At 43.7% G+C, this 13,997-nt stretch overlaps 1 protein-coding gene across 4 annotated transcripts in view; it reads left to right on the top strand.

Annotated features, from left to right (window-relative positions):
• The first annotated feature begins 2,642 nt into the window (after positions 1 to 2,642).
• Positions 2,643 to 13,997, top strand: part of UBAP1 (ubiquitin associated protein 1) — a 58,217-nt gene continuing 46,862 nt past the window's right edge. For all 4 annotated transcript variants that reach the window (XR_012656049.1, XM_032779860.2, XM_032779862.2 and 1 more), the window contains exon 1: positions 2,643 to 2,800. The gene's annotated coding sequence lies outside the window, so the exon portion shown is untranslated. The remainder of the gene's footprint in view (positions 2,801 to 13,997) is intronic.

The following is a 13,997-nucleotide window of genomic DNA, read 5'->3' as shown; positions in this document are numbered from 1 at the left end:
AGTAGGCTTGTCTGGCTCTAACTTCACGTGGCACAGCACTGACAGTCCCTGTTGCCTTTCTCCATCATAGCCTTGGAATTCTTTTTCACATGTATATTTCTTCGTTTGGAACGGATCTGTTGCACGTAATCCTTCCCCACATATAAGGCGGATCAGATCCAGTGCCTCCGTGTCCATGCTGGAGCTCTTTTTCGATTCTCAGGAGACTGCATTGTTACCTGTGACTGATGAGTTCTGTCTGGTCGCCTTGTCTGGTGAGCTCTGCCACGCTGGCCAAAAAGGGTTTTTTTTTTTTTTTTTTTTTTTTAATACTTACACTTGCTGCAGGTCTGCCTGGAAGGCAGGGACAGACATTATTCTGGCAGCCACCATGACTGCAGTAAGGGAGAGAGACAAAAGGTCCATTACATCACAGGCTTGAGGGCCAGGCTAGAAAGAGTCAGTTGACACCACTGTGCTTATGTGGCATGAGGGGTATATTAGCAGATCATCTACCTTCAGAGGCAGATACACATTCTTCATTCTACACATATCCCTTTATAGCTAGCTAGCCTATGGAAGCATTACTGTTAATCATAACATCTACTTAAAAGTATCTGACTAATCTCTTGTTGGAGAATCTGTCCATAGACATTACACCCCACCACTTCTTCCTTCACTCACAATCCAGGTCCAATATGTGTTATCACATGCTAAACAATCTGTTCTGTTTTGTATTTAGTTGTTATACTCTCTGTACGTTTCCCAGACTTGAAGAGCTCTGTGTAAGCTCAAAAGCTTGTCTCTCTCACCAACAGAAGTTAGTCCAATAAAAGATAACCTCACCCACCTTGTATTTCTAATATAATGGGACTGACATGGCTACAACAACACTGCATATATCCACAGCCACTCAAGCTTGCAATATTTTGGCTCAAATTCTATGTGGATAGAATCTGTGCCAGGACAGAGCCCTGCTAAAAGCAGGAGTCCTATTTATGGATCTCATTGTAGGATCAGGGCTTTAGTGACAGTTTTGACCAACTCCATCTTATTGGCAAGTCCTCTTGTTCTCGGGTATTGAAAGGATATGTGGAATATTTTGTATTGGTTATATTGCACTAATACCTGAAATGTATGAGCTTATATGTTTTTCCCTAGGTTACTTATGAAGGTGAAAATTACAGTATTAAATGGCAGAAATCCAAATGTCTAAATGTTTCTTTTGGATGGGTGATGACCACCTAACCAGGCTTGTGAGACCTGTGTTCCACCAAGCCTTGGGCTTGCATGGGATTTCTTACATTGTCATACCTGTCTCCAGAATCTCAGGTCTTTCCGTACAGCAACTTTGAAAGTGACATTGCACAGAATAGAGAAAGCAGAGATGGGTCTTGTTCAAGCAGACAACAAAGAGGACAGTTCCTTTGCTCTTGAAATTTTCTGCTGCCTGGAGTCAGGTGAAGTCAGATAACTTACTCTTTTATTGATTTAAAATACAGTCTTTTTTTTTTCTTTGGTCTTATAAAAAGAGAAAACTTGGGCAGAAGGGTGCAGGAAGAAGCGAATGTCAAGGAAGACATTTTCCACTGTAAATAGACAGACAGAAACATAAGAGTAGGAGGAGAAGAATTATACTCTCCCCCTGCCTGCCAGCAATGCACAGAGGAAGGATAGAGGCGCTAGCCGGAGACCTGGGTTTGACTCCTTGCTCTTCCATAGACTTTTTGTAAGAATCTGGTCAACATTAATTTAGAGCCCATTTTAGTCTAGGTAGTGAGAGTTCTGGGCCTACTGAGAACCTTTGTCCTCCGGGGGCAAAATGAATGTGCACGTCCCTGAATATACGGTATCTTGAAAGGTCTCCCAGTTTCTATTCTACAGTTTTGTTTCAGAAATATTAACAAAATGTTCAAAATATTGCTCTGAGGACCGTGTATAAATCGCTTAGTTTCTCTGCCTCAATGCCGCATCTGTACAAGGGGGACCAGGGAGGATAAACACCTTACAGATTGGGAGGTGCTCACATACTGTGGTAATGGGGGCTGTACCTCAGACCCGGAAAGAGGCATCTGAGGCACCCCTTTCTCCAGCCACAGGGTGGGGCACTAACCCCTAGCTCTGCCCTAACCCTTGTCCAGTTATGGCTCTTGACGCAGCTCCAGAGGGGTCAGTATCATCAGCCCTGATTTACAGAAGGGAAACTGAGGCACAGAGCGGGCAGGTGGCTAACCCCAGCAGGCCAGTGGCAGAGCTGGGACCACAAGTCTAGAGCGCGGAGGCAACATGCACTAGCCCTCAATGCCCCCCATGATCCCATGCCGGTGGGGCAGGAGGGCTGACACCTCCCCCCACATGGGAGGGACACAGGGGGCTGCCTCCTCAGGATGGGGTTGGGCTGGAGCTAATGGGAGGGGCCAACAGCGCCTCCCGCTCAAGGTGGGGGGCGTAGAAGATATTTGCCTCCGACCTCAGCAGCGCCTCCTCCCGGCAGTCGCCAATGGTCCCGCCCTTGGCCCTCGCCCTGGGGGCGGAGCCAAATCCAAGTCCCGCCCCCTAAGTCCCATCTTCTCACTCCTATTCGAAAGGGCAGATGTCATCGCGCGTCCCTTCCTCCGATTGGCCGGCGAGGTGAGGCGCCTGGCGTGGGTACGCAGCACGTCGCCGTGGGGGATGTGAGGGGAGCTGTGAGGTCAGAGACACAAGATGGCGTCATCCTGTCGCGGCTCTGGAGGTGGAGACGTCGCTCGGGCTTCCTAGGGGAGGGGCGAGGCTGAGAGCTACAACCGGAGGCGTCAGCGGAACCGGGGGCGCTGTTCAGGTGAGTGCGGGGCCCTGGGAAGCTCCGTGTCCCCTCGATCCTGAGCGCGGAGCCTCTGTCCCCTCCCCCGCCGATCCTGAGCGGGGAGTCTCTGTCCCCCCCCCGCCGATCCTGAGCGCGGACGCCCCTGTGTGTTCCCCCCCCCGCCCCGCCGATCCTGAGCGCGGAGCCCCTGTGTGTCCCCCCCGCCCCACGCCGATCCTGAGCGCGGAGCCCTGGTGTGTCCCCCCCGCCGACCTGAGCGGGGAGCCCCTGGTCGTCTCCCCGCCCCCGCCCCCCGCCGATCCTGAGCGGGGAGTCTCTGTCCCCTCCCCGCCATCCTGAGCGGGGAGTCTCTGTCCCCCCGCCAATCCTGAGCGAGCCCCTGTCGCTCCCGCCCCCCCCCCCCCCGCCGATCCTGACGCGGAGCCCCTGTCGTCTCCCCCCCCCCCCGCCGATCCTGAGCGCGGAGCCCCTGGTCGTCTCCCCCCCCCCGCCGATCCTGAGCGGGGAGCCCCCGTGTGCCCCCCGCCCCCGCCGATCCTGAGTGGGGAGCCTCTGGTCGTCTCCCGTCCCCCCACCCCCGAGATCCTGAGTGGGGAGCTTCTGTGCCACCAGATCTCCCTCCCAGCGCCCGTTCCCCTATCACCCCTCCCCCCATTCTCCTCACGCACCCCATGTCTCCTCTATATCTAGAGTGCAAGGCCTCTCTTACTCCCCTATTTCTCCTGCACCCTGATTTCTTCTCCCTATCTTGAGCAGGGTCTTATAAGCCCTCCCCTGCGGCCCAGGTTTTCCCCTGCCCTCCATACTTTGTGGGAAGCCTCTTTGATTTTTCCTTACTACACATACCTATCTATACCAGATGCAGCCCCCTCACGGCTTTAATAGGGAGTATGAGTTATACCCACATCCTCCTATTTCTCTCCCTCCATAATGCTGCGGACTGATTTCCCCTCCTGGCAGACAGTGAGGGGCCCTGATGTTCCAATCCTGGGAAACAGAAGGATTTATTTCTTCCTCCCGTCGAAGGCACGCTTTTGGCTCTCGATGGCTACCACACTTTCCAACTGTGCATGGCTGGAGGGGACCCTTCCCCACTTCCACTCCTTTGTTTTCAAGCCTGCTGGTATTTTCTCTGCCCTGGTCTTCCAGGATGGTCTGCAGGCAGGGACTCACCTTGTTGACCGGTTGGACTCTCCCAGTGCTGACACAGTTTAGTGTAGTCAAGTGAAACTTCCCTTTCCTGAGTCACAGTCGCTTTACCCAGTGTGAGTTGCTTCCCTAATCACAGGTTTTTCTTCTTTCTGCGGAACAAAAGGCTCTTAATGTCCTTGAGGCATTTCAGTAAAGGAGGGGCTGTGCTGTAAGGCCGAGAACAGTATTGTCTCCCTCTGTTGTTCAGCTGTGAATTGATGAACGATACCTAGGTGCTGACTGCCACCTTTAAAATCTTTATGCTTATTAGAACAATTTGGTTAGCTGGCCCGGACCAAGTTCCTAAATGACACTCTGTGCTCCGGTGAGCTCACAGTCTAGGTCTGTAACAAGACATAGCAGGTGAATGGAACAGATAAACTGGGTGGTAGAGAACAAGCAACATGAAAACAGGTGTGAGTATTACAAAATAGGCAGTATACCTGGCTTGTCCACTGCTTAGCCGTTTTCAGATGGTAATGGTCTCTAGGCATCATAGCAGAGATTAGTTTTATGGAGGGATTGGAAGGAGGATAAGGTGATAGCTATATGGATTTTGATGGGTATTTTTCCCATTTGGAAGGAGTTGAATGGGAGGTGTTGATGCGAGTGGGGTGATCTGTATTTAAATGTTTTTCCATGTCACATTTTAAGTTGTAAGTTGTCTGGAAACTGCTTTTGAAAGTACCATGTGGTGCATTTATGTATGAAAAATTGTTACCTCACACAAATGGCAAGTAAACACACAACTAAATACGTTAAATTGTATAGGTCTCCCAAAGGAGGATCTCGGACCATTTATGTCTGCTAACTAAACCTTGCAAAAATCATCCCACATGATAGGTAATGCCTCTTTGGTACAGATGGGTAGACAGACACAGAAGTTAAGACAAACAAAACCTAGTTCTCCTGACTTTCAGTCCTGGATTGGGTATAAAAGTTGTACCCACAGTTTAAATGGCATTTCTCTTGTGCTGTATTTCATAGCTAACAAGTGAATATTGCCAAAAGTAAAAACTCTGTCAGGAATCCCAAAGTTGAGGATTTGTTTAAAAGATGTCTAATATAAACATTAGGCAGCATTTTAAAATTCTAATGATATTGGTTTTTGTTCATATGTAAACATTCATTGGTGATATTTATAATCAGCATTGTGCTGATTCATGTGTCCTAAAGTGAAAGTGACTAGAAACAAAAGAGAAAGTGTCCAGACTTAATAATATCTGAACTCCAGCGAAACACAAAAAATAAACATAAAGGAGAAAAATAAATTAGGGGTTTTTTCCTCCAGAAATTTCAGGTAATGTTACTAACACAGATAAAGAAATAATTTGTCAGTTTTCCTTTTAGTATGACATTAAATTAGATTTAATCTTTAATTTAAACCTATTCAAAAAAATTGAATTGCATACTGTTAAGATACTCCAACTTTTATCCTTGAAAGAAAACTGTGATCCTATAGCTGGAGGGGCAAAAAAATCTTCTGGATTTTTAGAAACTGTGATTGTACCTTTAAAGACCTTGTGGAAGAAGACATAATTAGAGCATGTCAGGAATGGTTTTCCATAAAACACCGCCAATTCATCAAAACCAGAACTTTTTGTGGGAATGTACTAGTTTCAGCAGAAGTTTTGTTGGGAAAAGTTTCTTAGGTCCACAGTGGAATTTCTGGTCAAACCCAAGAGTGAGAAAAATGAAGACTAGATAACAGTCCAGTGGTTAGTATACGTACCTGGGATGTGGGAAACCTGGGTTCAAGCTCCTACTCCTATGTATATTTATTTATACAAAGTGGGACATTTTCAACAGGAGATTGAGACTCATCTGGGATATATAGAAGAATGGCAGAGTGGCGACTTGACCCTCGGTCTCCTATATCCCAGAGAAGTGCCCCAACTGCCAGGGTGTTGGCTGTTCTGAGGTGGGTCTCTGTTTTTTGTGGAGAAGCATTTGTTTTGTTCCAAGGAGGAGCAGGAAAAAATAGAAATGGCCCAGCTCTAGTCATAATCATCGAAGATATGGTGCTGAAAGGACTTGCTATTAATCAAGAGGTAGAGTTTGTAGCTGGGAACATAGGAATTACCATACTGGACCAAATCCAAGTCCCTCTAGTCTAGTATTCTGTCCACCAGATGATTTAGAGGCAGTAGGCAGATGGAGTAATCAGCTCCCACAATAGGTCTCATTCTGATCTCTAATGGTTAGAGAATGACTTAAATTCTGAAGCATGAGGTTAATACTCTTTCACAAAATTTATCATTAATTATAACTCTTGATAGTCCTATAATATCCAGTTCTCTTTCGAAACTTAAGCTCTTGGCCTCAACAATTTCCTGTGACAGTGAGTTCCAGAGTCACTTAAACTGCACATGTGAGGGGAAAAAAAGACATGTTTTGCAAAATATTTCCTTATCAGGTTTTAATTCCTCATCTTTCTAATTTAATTGATTGCTCCTTTGTGCTATGAGTAGCCTCGGAAGGATTAGATTTTTACTAGTAATTATTTGTCTGCACATGAACTAATGAAAAATGTTTTTATTGACAATCAGAATTTACAGATAAAGAAAAATGGTGCTTGAGAACTTAGCGTTTGATTTAAGGATACTGAGTTTGTATTTTTTTGACGTGATATTGACCTTCATGTTTTAATAGTTATAAAGCTTTAACTTTTTGGATCTCAGCATCTGCTGTCATTATGTTTTTGTGCAGCCTCCTCCATTCTCTGTTTTCCCCTATAGTTTCCTGCAACTATGAACATTTAAATTGATAAAAAATAGAAAAGAATACTTTAAAAATGAGCATCAATATGTGTCAATTATAATAAAAATAAAATTCTGCCAAGCCTAGTTATGAGACAAGGAGAACAGAGCCTCGCAAATTTCCTTTTCTAGCCCATTCATCATTTTATATACACTTATTGTGTCCTCCCTTGTTCATGGTTTGTTAGGTAAACAGTCCCTGTCTTGTGACCTCTTAGATGAGTTTCCATGATCTTGACCGTCTGATACTGTTTGACAGGGTCCCTGCCCTAAAGATTTTAGTCTTGTTAAGGCACAGACAGAACAATTCAACCCAGTATGTGTAATGTGTTAGAGAATTTCAGGAGGGGCCATCATAGAAAAGCTCTGTGAAAAAATGTATCTAAGGAGAGATTTGTAGGAAAAGAGAATAATATTTGAGAACAATAAAAGCTGTCTTGCTTTACAAGAGCTTCTCCACCTCATGACAGAACCATTTGGTTTCTCCTCCCTTTGCTTTATATTTACCTATCCCTGATGCCCTAGAAAGGAAAAACCATTGGTTTTACGGCAGTGTGCTCTGTAATCTAGCGCTGGAATTGCAGTTGATTGATACAAAATTGAGCACACAGTACCTCCATTTTAATCACCAAGGTGGCTAATCCTCTATGGTATGTTGTTGCATTGCTTAGTGCCAAGGTCCTTTGATGTGGTCTGAGTATGCAGTGTTTGAGTCTATAGTAAAAAGAACGAGGAGTACTTTTGGTACCTTAGAGACTAACAAATTTATATGAGCATAAGCTTTTGTGGGCTAAAGCCCACTTCATCAGATGCAGTGGAAAACACAGTAGGAAGATTACACACCCACCATGAAAAAATGGGTGTTGCCATACTGGTTCTAATGAGACTAATTGATTAAGGTGGGTTATTATCAGCAGGAGAAAAAAAACTTTTGTTTTGATAATCAGGATGGCCCATTTCAAACAGTTGACAAGAAGATGTGAGTAGGGGAAAAATTAACATTGGGGAAATAGTTTTTAGTTTATGTAATGACTCATCCATTCTCAGTCTATTCAAGCCTAATTTAACGGTGTCCAGTTTGCAAATTAATTCTAGTTCTGCAGTTTCTCATTGGAGTCTGTTTTTGAAGTTTTTGTTGTTGAATAATTGTGACTTTTAGATCTGTAATTGAGTGACCAGGGAGGTTGAAGTGTTCTCTGACTGGCACTCCTGAGACAAGATGGTCTGTTCAGAAAAGCCAGTGTCGGTTGTTCTTTTGCCTTTTTAAAGTAGGAAAGATCAGATTTGAGTTGTTCTAAATCTTTGCCTCTGTTGGGTATTTCCGTAAATGCTAGATTATCTGAGAGAGCCTATTTTCCATGAGCTTTGTACGTTTTAAAAGGACTGCCTTTACACTCTGTAATTTGAGTTGAGTCTGCTGTTTTCCTTAAAGAAGCTGCAGGCTTTATTCAGGATCCTTAAACTTGTGTAAACTTATAAAATACAGGAGTCTTGAAATGCTGTGTTTCATCAGCTTCTTTATGATTAGGGTTAGAACAGAAATTTGTGACTAATGCCTTACATTTTTAGCTGTCCTATCAGCAACTCTGACATCATAGAAGTAATAGTGTAACTGGGAAGATCAATAGCTTAGGAGGATATGAATCTCACCCCTGAAGTCATCATTGCTTCTGCTGTTAGAAAACAGGCTGAACATGAACTGTACTTAAAAAGCTATTTGGCTGGTAGTACTGGATAGTTCAGAGGCTGGTAATGGGATCAGGAGCTTTTAACTGCTAGTTAAAGTCCAACCTATGTTTATAGGCACCTGAATTCATTCCATACAATGTTTGCAGTGCTGTAGCCATGTTGGTCCCAGGATATTAGACAGACAAGGTGGGTGAGGTACTATCTTTTATTGGACCAGCTGTGGTTGGTGACAGACACAAGCTTTTAAGCTAAATCATGCTCTTCTTCAAGTCTCTGAAGAAGAGGAGCACGGTTTAACTGAAAAGTCTCTGAAGAAGAGCTCTGTGTGGCTCAAAAATTTCTCTCACCAACAGAAGTAGGTCCAATAAAAGCTATTGCCTCACCCACCCTGTCTTCCCATACAGTGGCTGTCTGGTAGCCTGTGTGAAGTCAGTTTGGTTAAGTCCAGTCTGAATGGACAGATGTGTACACACCATTTCTACAGTTGGCCGCACTTACTGATAATCTCAAGAGGCCACAGATTGAAAGACTATGGAGACTTGGCTCTGGTCTGCACTACAGAGTTAGTTTGTTGCAAGGCAGCTTATGTCAACCTAACTATGGAAGTGTCTATGCTTGAATTTTGCTCATGCCAGCATAACTGCCCCACTATGCCTACTTAATAACCCTACCTCCGTGAGTAGTGAGAATCAAGGTCAATGTAGTTAAGTCAATGCAGTGTCAGTGTAGACATTCCGTTGCTTAAGTCAACTGTTATGGCTTTCAGGAACCATCCCACAATGCCCCACTGTAGCGAGCGAAGACTCACTGCTGTGGTGCCTCCTGTTGGTCGTCTGGGGAATTAGCTCTCCAGTGTATGGACAGAGCACAAGATTCTTAGGCTTCAAGTTTGGCATATTTCACCGACGCTAAACTCCTTAAAATAAAAATATCTTAATAAAATCTTAAACTTCTTATTAAGCACCATGTAAAAGAATCCTATATATGACTTGGGATATAGGTTTCCTTTCACTCTAGCAGAACAACTGGGTGCTCCTTGGATATCATGAATTTTGTTGTCATGCAGTACATTATATTTCTGTACAAAGACAAGCTGAAATGGAAGTATTAGTATAGTATATACAATTTGGTAGAGATGGGAATTTGTGAGAATGAGAAAATTACCTTTAATGGAACACATTGAGTTGATTGTGTGGAAAATGGATCCAACTGTGCTGTGCTCTGTGTAACCTAGGAAAAGAGTATCTGGAATCTTAGTTTCTAATTAAGCTTTAGAGCACTGACTTTGCACCTGGGTCTCCCACATCCTGTTCCCTGCTCTGCTGTGGACTTCCTGTGTGCCCTGGGCAAATTATCTAGCCTCTTTGTGCTTCAGTTCCCAATCTGTAAAATGGGCATAATAATGCTTCCCTACCTCACAGGGGTGTTGGAAGGATAAATACATTTAAGACTGTGAAGTGCTTTGAGATCTACTGATAAAAAGTGCTGTATAAGAAATAGACATTACTATTATTCATTATTGCTAAACAAAATTACAGTAGGACCTCAGTTACAAACAGCTCGGGAATGGAGATTGTTTGTAACTCTGAACAAAACATTATTGCTGATCTTTCAAAAGTTTACAGCTTAACATTGACTTAACACAGCTTTGAAACTTTACTATGCAGAAGAAAAATGCTGCTTTCTCTTTATTTTTAGTAGTTTAAGTTTAACACGGTACTGCACTGGATTTGCTTTATACGCTCTTAGTCTATAAGGTGCCACAGGACTCTTTGCTGCTTGTATTTGCTTTGTTTGTTTGTTTTATTTTGGGCTCTGCTGCTGCCTGATTGTGTACTTCCAGTTCCAAATGAGGTGTCTGGTTGACTGGATAGTTAGTAATTCTGTTGTTTGTAACTCTGAGGTTCTACTGTGTAATTAAACATGGAAAAAATTAAATCTCCCATATATCCCTCATGGAAATATCAGTTAAAAGGAGTGTTTAAAAACAAAAAGGGGGGGGGGGGGAGTGATAGAACCGCCCTTTTTTTGTATTCCTTTCTCAGTGGTTACTGTGTCCTTAAAGTTTTGCTTCTCTCCATGATAGTTCAGGTTTTTGCATATCATTGTGATGTAAGCTCCTCACAAGACTGGACTTGAGTTACTAATTAACATTATTGACAGGGATATAGCGTAATTGACAGATAGAAAGCTCTTAGTATTTACAGTTCTGCAGTCATTTTACAAGTAACCACATTGCTATATTTAAATGGCTCACTCTCATACTCTTCTGAGTGAAGCTCTTTTTTTTCTCATTTAGCAGGTGAGTGTCTGGAAAGAGATTTTTATAAAGGCTTTTTGTCCTGATTTAATTGTGGAATCATGAGACTAGGGAAGTAGCCACAGAACTATTTTTGTCTGGAATAGGTCTTCGTAAAACAGTCATGGGCCAAGAAATAGCTGACAAGAGCAACTCACGGTATTCAGTCTCTCTTTATTTTGGGGCTTGCCACTTCCTAGTCTTCCAGTACTTACAACCTGACAGAAACAATCTGCTCACATGAGTCACTAAACTATCAGATGGGAACAACTGAATCACTACATCTGAATGGTGTCCTAGGACAGGTGAGGTTCCAATTCACTTAGCTGACCTGTACCCCAAAGCTTTCTCCTTGGGTGTAGGAGATGGATTGACACTTGTACCATGTTGATACCCTCTTGCTTGTTATTGCACACATTTATCCTGTGCTCTGGCACTAATGATTATGAGCAGTTAAACTGATTTTTATGTTCGGAAGAGAAGAGGTCCAAAGTTTCTGTTAATTTATAACTATACTGCTCTTAAGTTTTGCTTCACTCATAGCTGAGTGATATTGCAAAGTGGTAGCTCGAGAAGTGTAGTGTGGGCACAGACTTCCAGTTTATGTAGTATCTTCCATCTGAAGATCCCAAACTTGACAAATAGTCCTGACTGTAGCCTTGTGACCCTGGGACGTATTTTAAAGACAGGGTAATGATGATAATATATGCCTTTCTCATAGAGCTGGAAGGGACCCTGAAAGGTCATTGAGTCCAGCCCCCTGCCTTCACTAGCAGGACCAAGTGCTGATTTTGCCCCAGATCCCTCTGAGTGGCCCCCTCAAGGACTGAACTCACAACCCTGGGTTTAGCAGGCTAATGCTCAAACCACGGAGCTATCCCTCCCAAGGTAATGCGAGATTGTGAAGCTACGAGTGCTCAGATACCATGCTCATTGGGGTGTAAGTATTTAGATAGTTGTGAGTTGCCCATGGTCACTCAGTGAGACAAGAGCTGCATAAAGAATTGAGAAATGCTCATGCCCATTCTAACCAATGGAGATGCTGCTTCTCCACTTAGATGAGCTGCCTTCTCTCAGGGTACACCTGTGCTGCCAAAAAAATACCCTTTGACAGCGTGTCTGGAGAACTGCCTTGGGCTTGTGCTAGGGGGCTAAAGATAGCAGCATAGCTGTTCCCACTGAGGCTGGAGCCCATGGTTTGAACATGATGGTGGGGCTGGAGCCCAGCTTCCAGCCTGAGCGGAAACATCTGCACTGTTGTTTTTAGCCCTGTAGCACGAGCCGAAGTCAGTCTGGGCTCAGACTTGGTGCCACCGGTTCTTTTTTTGTAATATAGACATACCGTTGCTCTGTAACTTCCCTTTCTTTGCACTGAGCTTCCACATCCCAGTGTACAGGTTCTGAACATTTTATTTCTTTCCGGGAGGTACTGGCTGTATTGTGGTATCAGTCCAAAGGAAGACTTCAAATGCACTCTGGAGAAACATTTTATTAGTGAAAAGACCTGTGATTTTAATACTGAGGGCAGTGAACGGGGTAGTATTGCGAAGGGCCCTGGTGGTCTCCTAGTTTCCCTTGAAATTGGAAGCAAGGACAGTTGATCATTCTTATACCTTCATGGAGCCGTGTAGTGCATATTCTTCTTTTACCCAGACTATTGAGACACAAATGTGACACTTTGTTGTCACTAGGTAGCACTGGATTTATTTCCTAAAGTAAGCTGGCTTGGTCAGACATGCTGGGGAATGAAGGCAGACTGGAATGGTTCCTAGGTGATGGGGGGAGGGAATCTAGTGTTCAGAGATTTGTCATATTCTCCAAGGGTTAGTTTGCCTCACTTCTCCCTTGCAGTAATGACAAGCAGCTGTGCACTCTGCACTCAGGCATGTGAAGTCACTGTTTGTTGGTTTTCCCAGTGGAGCTATCTACAGGCACAGCTGTTACAACCAGCAGTTTAACTCCAGTCTTAGTTTCATTTTGTAACTGGATTGGGGCTGGTGCAATTGGGTCAGAAGAAAAAGAGGCAAGTATATTTCTTGAGACTTCTCTTATTTATAAAACTAGTAGCTTTGGTTTGTTATAGCATTGCCTGCCCTAAACATTTCTGTGGTGGCTGCTTTCTTGAAACTGTAGCAGTAACTGTTAATGTGCAGAGAGAAATGTTAGTATGCACTGTGTACTGCCGGGCAACTGAAGATGATGTAGGCAAAAAGTGCAGAATTGCCAGTCTGTATGCAGACAATGGACCAATTGATGAATTGCTGTTCTTTTAACAAAATTTAGTTTCATGTCAAAAGGCTAGGAGAATAAACTGGCAATGAATGCTTTCTTAACATATAAAAGAGGGAGAAGTTGTGTGTGTTCAGCTAGAAGCAAGGGGTAGAAGGAAAAGATAAAATTGAGCTGCACCAATGTGAGATTAAAGCTGGGAGACTTTCATAAAATGCTCAGTGTAAACGCTGGGCTGAAACTTGGGAGAACTGGATTCTGTTCTCAGCTCTGCCACTGTCCTATTGGATGACCTTGGGCAAGTCATTGCACCTCTGCTTCTGCTTCCTCATTTGTAAAATGGGGATAATGATTCTTCCTTCCTTTGTAAACATTTTGACACCTATTGAAGAAAAGGGAAGTATAAGAGCTAGGTGCTGCTATTCTTATTTATTATGGAACTGTGGCAAGATAATTCTCTGTTCTGGGGATGGTTAAGGAAGTATATGCAGCCATGAAATACCACTTTCTTCTGCAATGGGATATGAAACTGATGGGGGTTTTTTTCTAATGTTTATTTAGAAGCAGCTTGTTTTCTGGATGTGCTTTTCCTTCCCCTTATTGCTCCCCCACTCATGAGTGTGAAATTGCCATTTGTCCAGAGAATGCTAATTCATACAATTGCGGGGTTGGGCTCAGGTAGGCTTGTAATTCTGTGTGTCTGTCACCTTCAGTCTTGCATAGTTTCATGTGTTTTTCTGTACATGAATTTAAATCAGATCCCTTCTGAGTCAGTTTGGTGAAGTGCTGATGTACATCCTATACCTGGTCATCAAGAGGTCTCTTCCATTTCTCTTTCATGTGATTCTGATTGAACAAACAGAAAACTTGGTAGGTGCTTTAAATAACAGAAATAATTACACTCAGAGTACCACTGTTGGAACATAGGCGTTATCATACAGGATCAAGACCAGGATCCGTCTAGTCGGGTATCCAGTCTCTGACAGTAGCTAATATCAGTTACTTCAGGAGAAGAGTTGGGCCTTGTCTGTTACAGAAACAAACT

The sequence above is a fragment of the Chelonoidis abingdonii genome, chromosome 6, assembly GCF_003597395.2.
Source record: "Chelonoidis abingdonii isolate Lonesome George chromosome 6, CheloAbing_2.0, whole genome shotgun sequence".
In the NCBI taxonomy this organism is placed as follows: domain Eukaryota; kingdom Metazoa; phylum Chordata; order Testudines; family Testudinidae; genus Chelonoidis; species Chelonoidis abingdonii.
The sequence above is the reverse complement of the archived record's forward strand: the minus strand, read 5'-3'. Positions and strand labels throughout refer to the sequence as shown.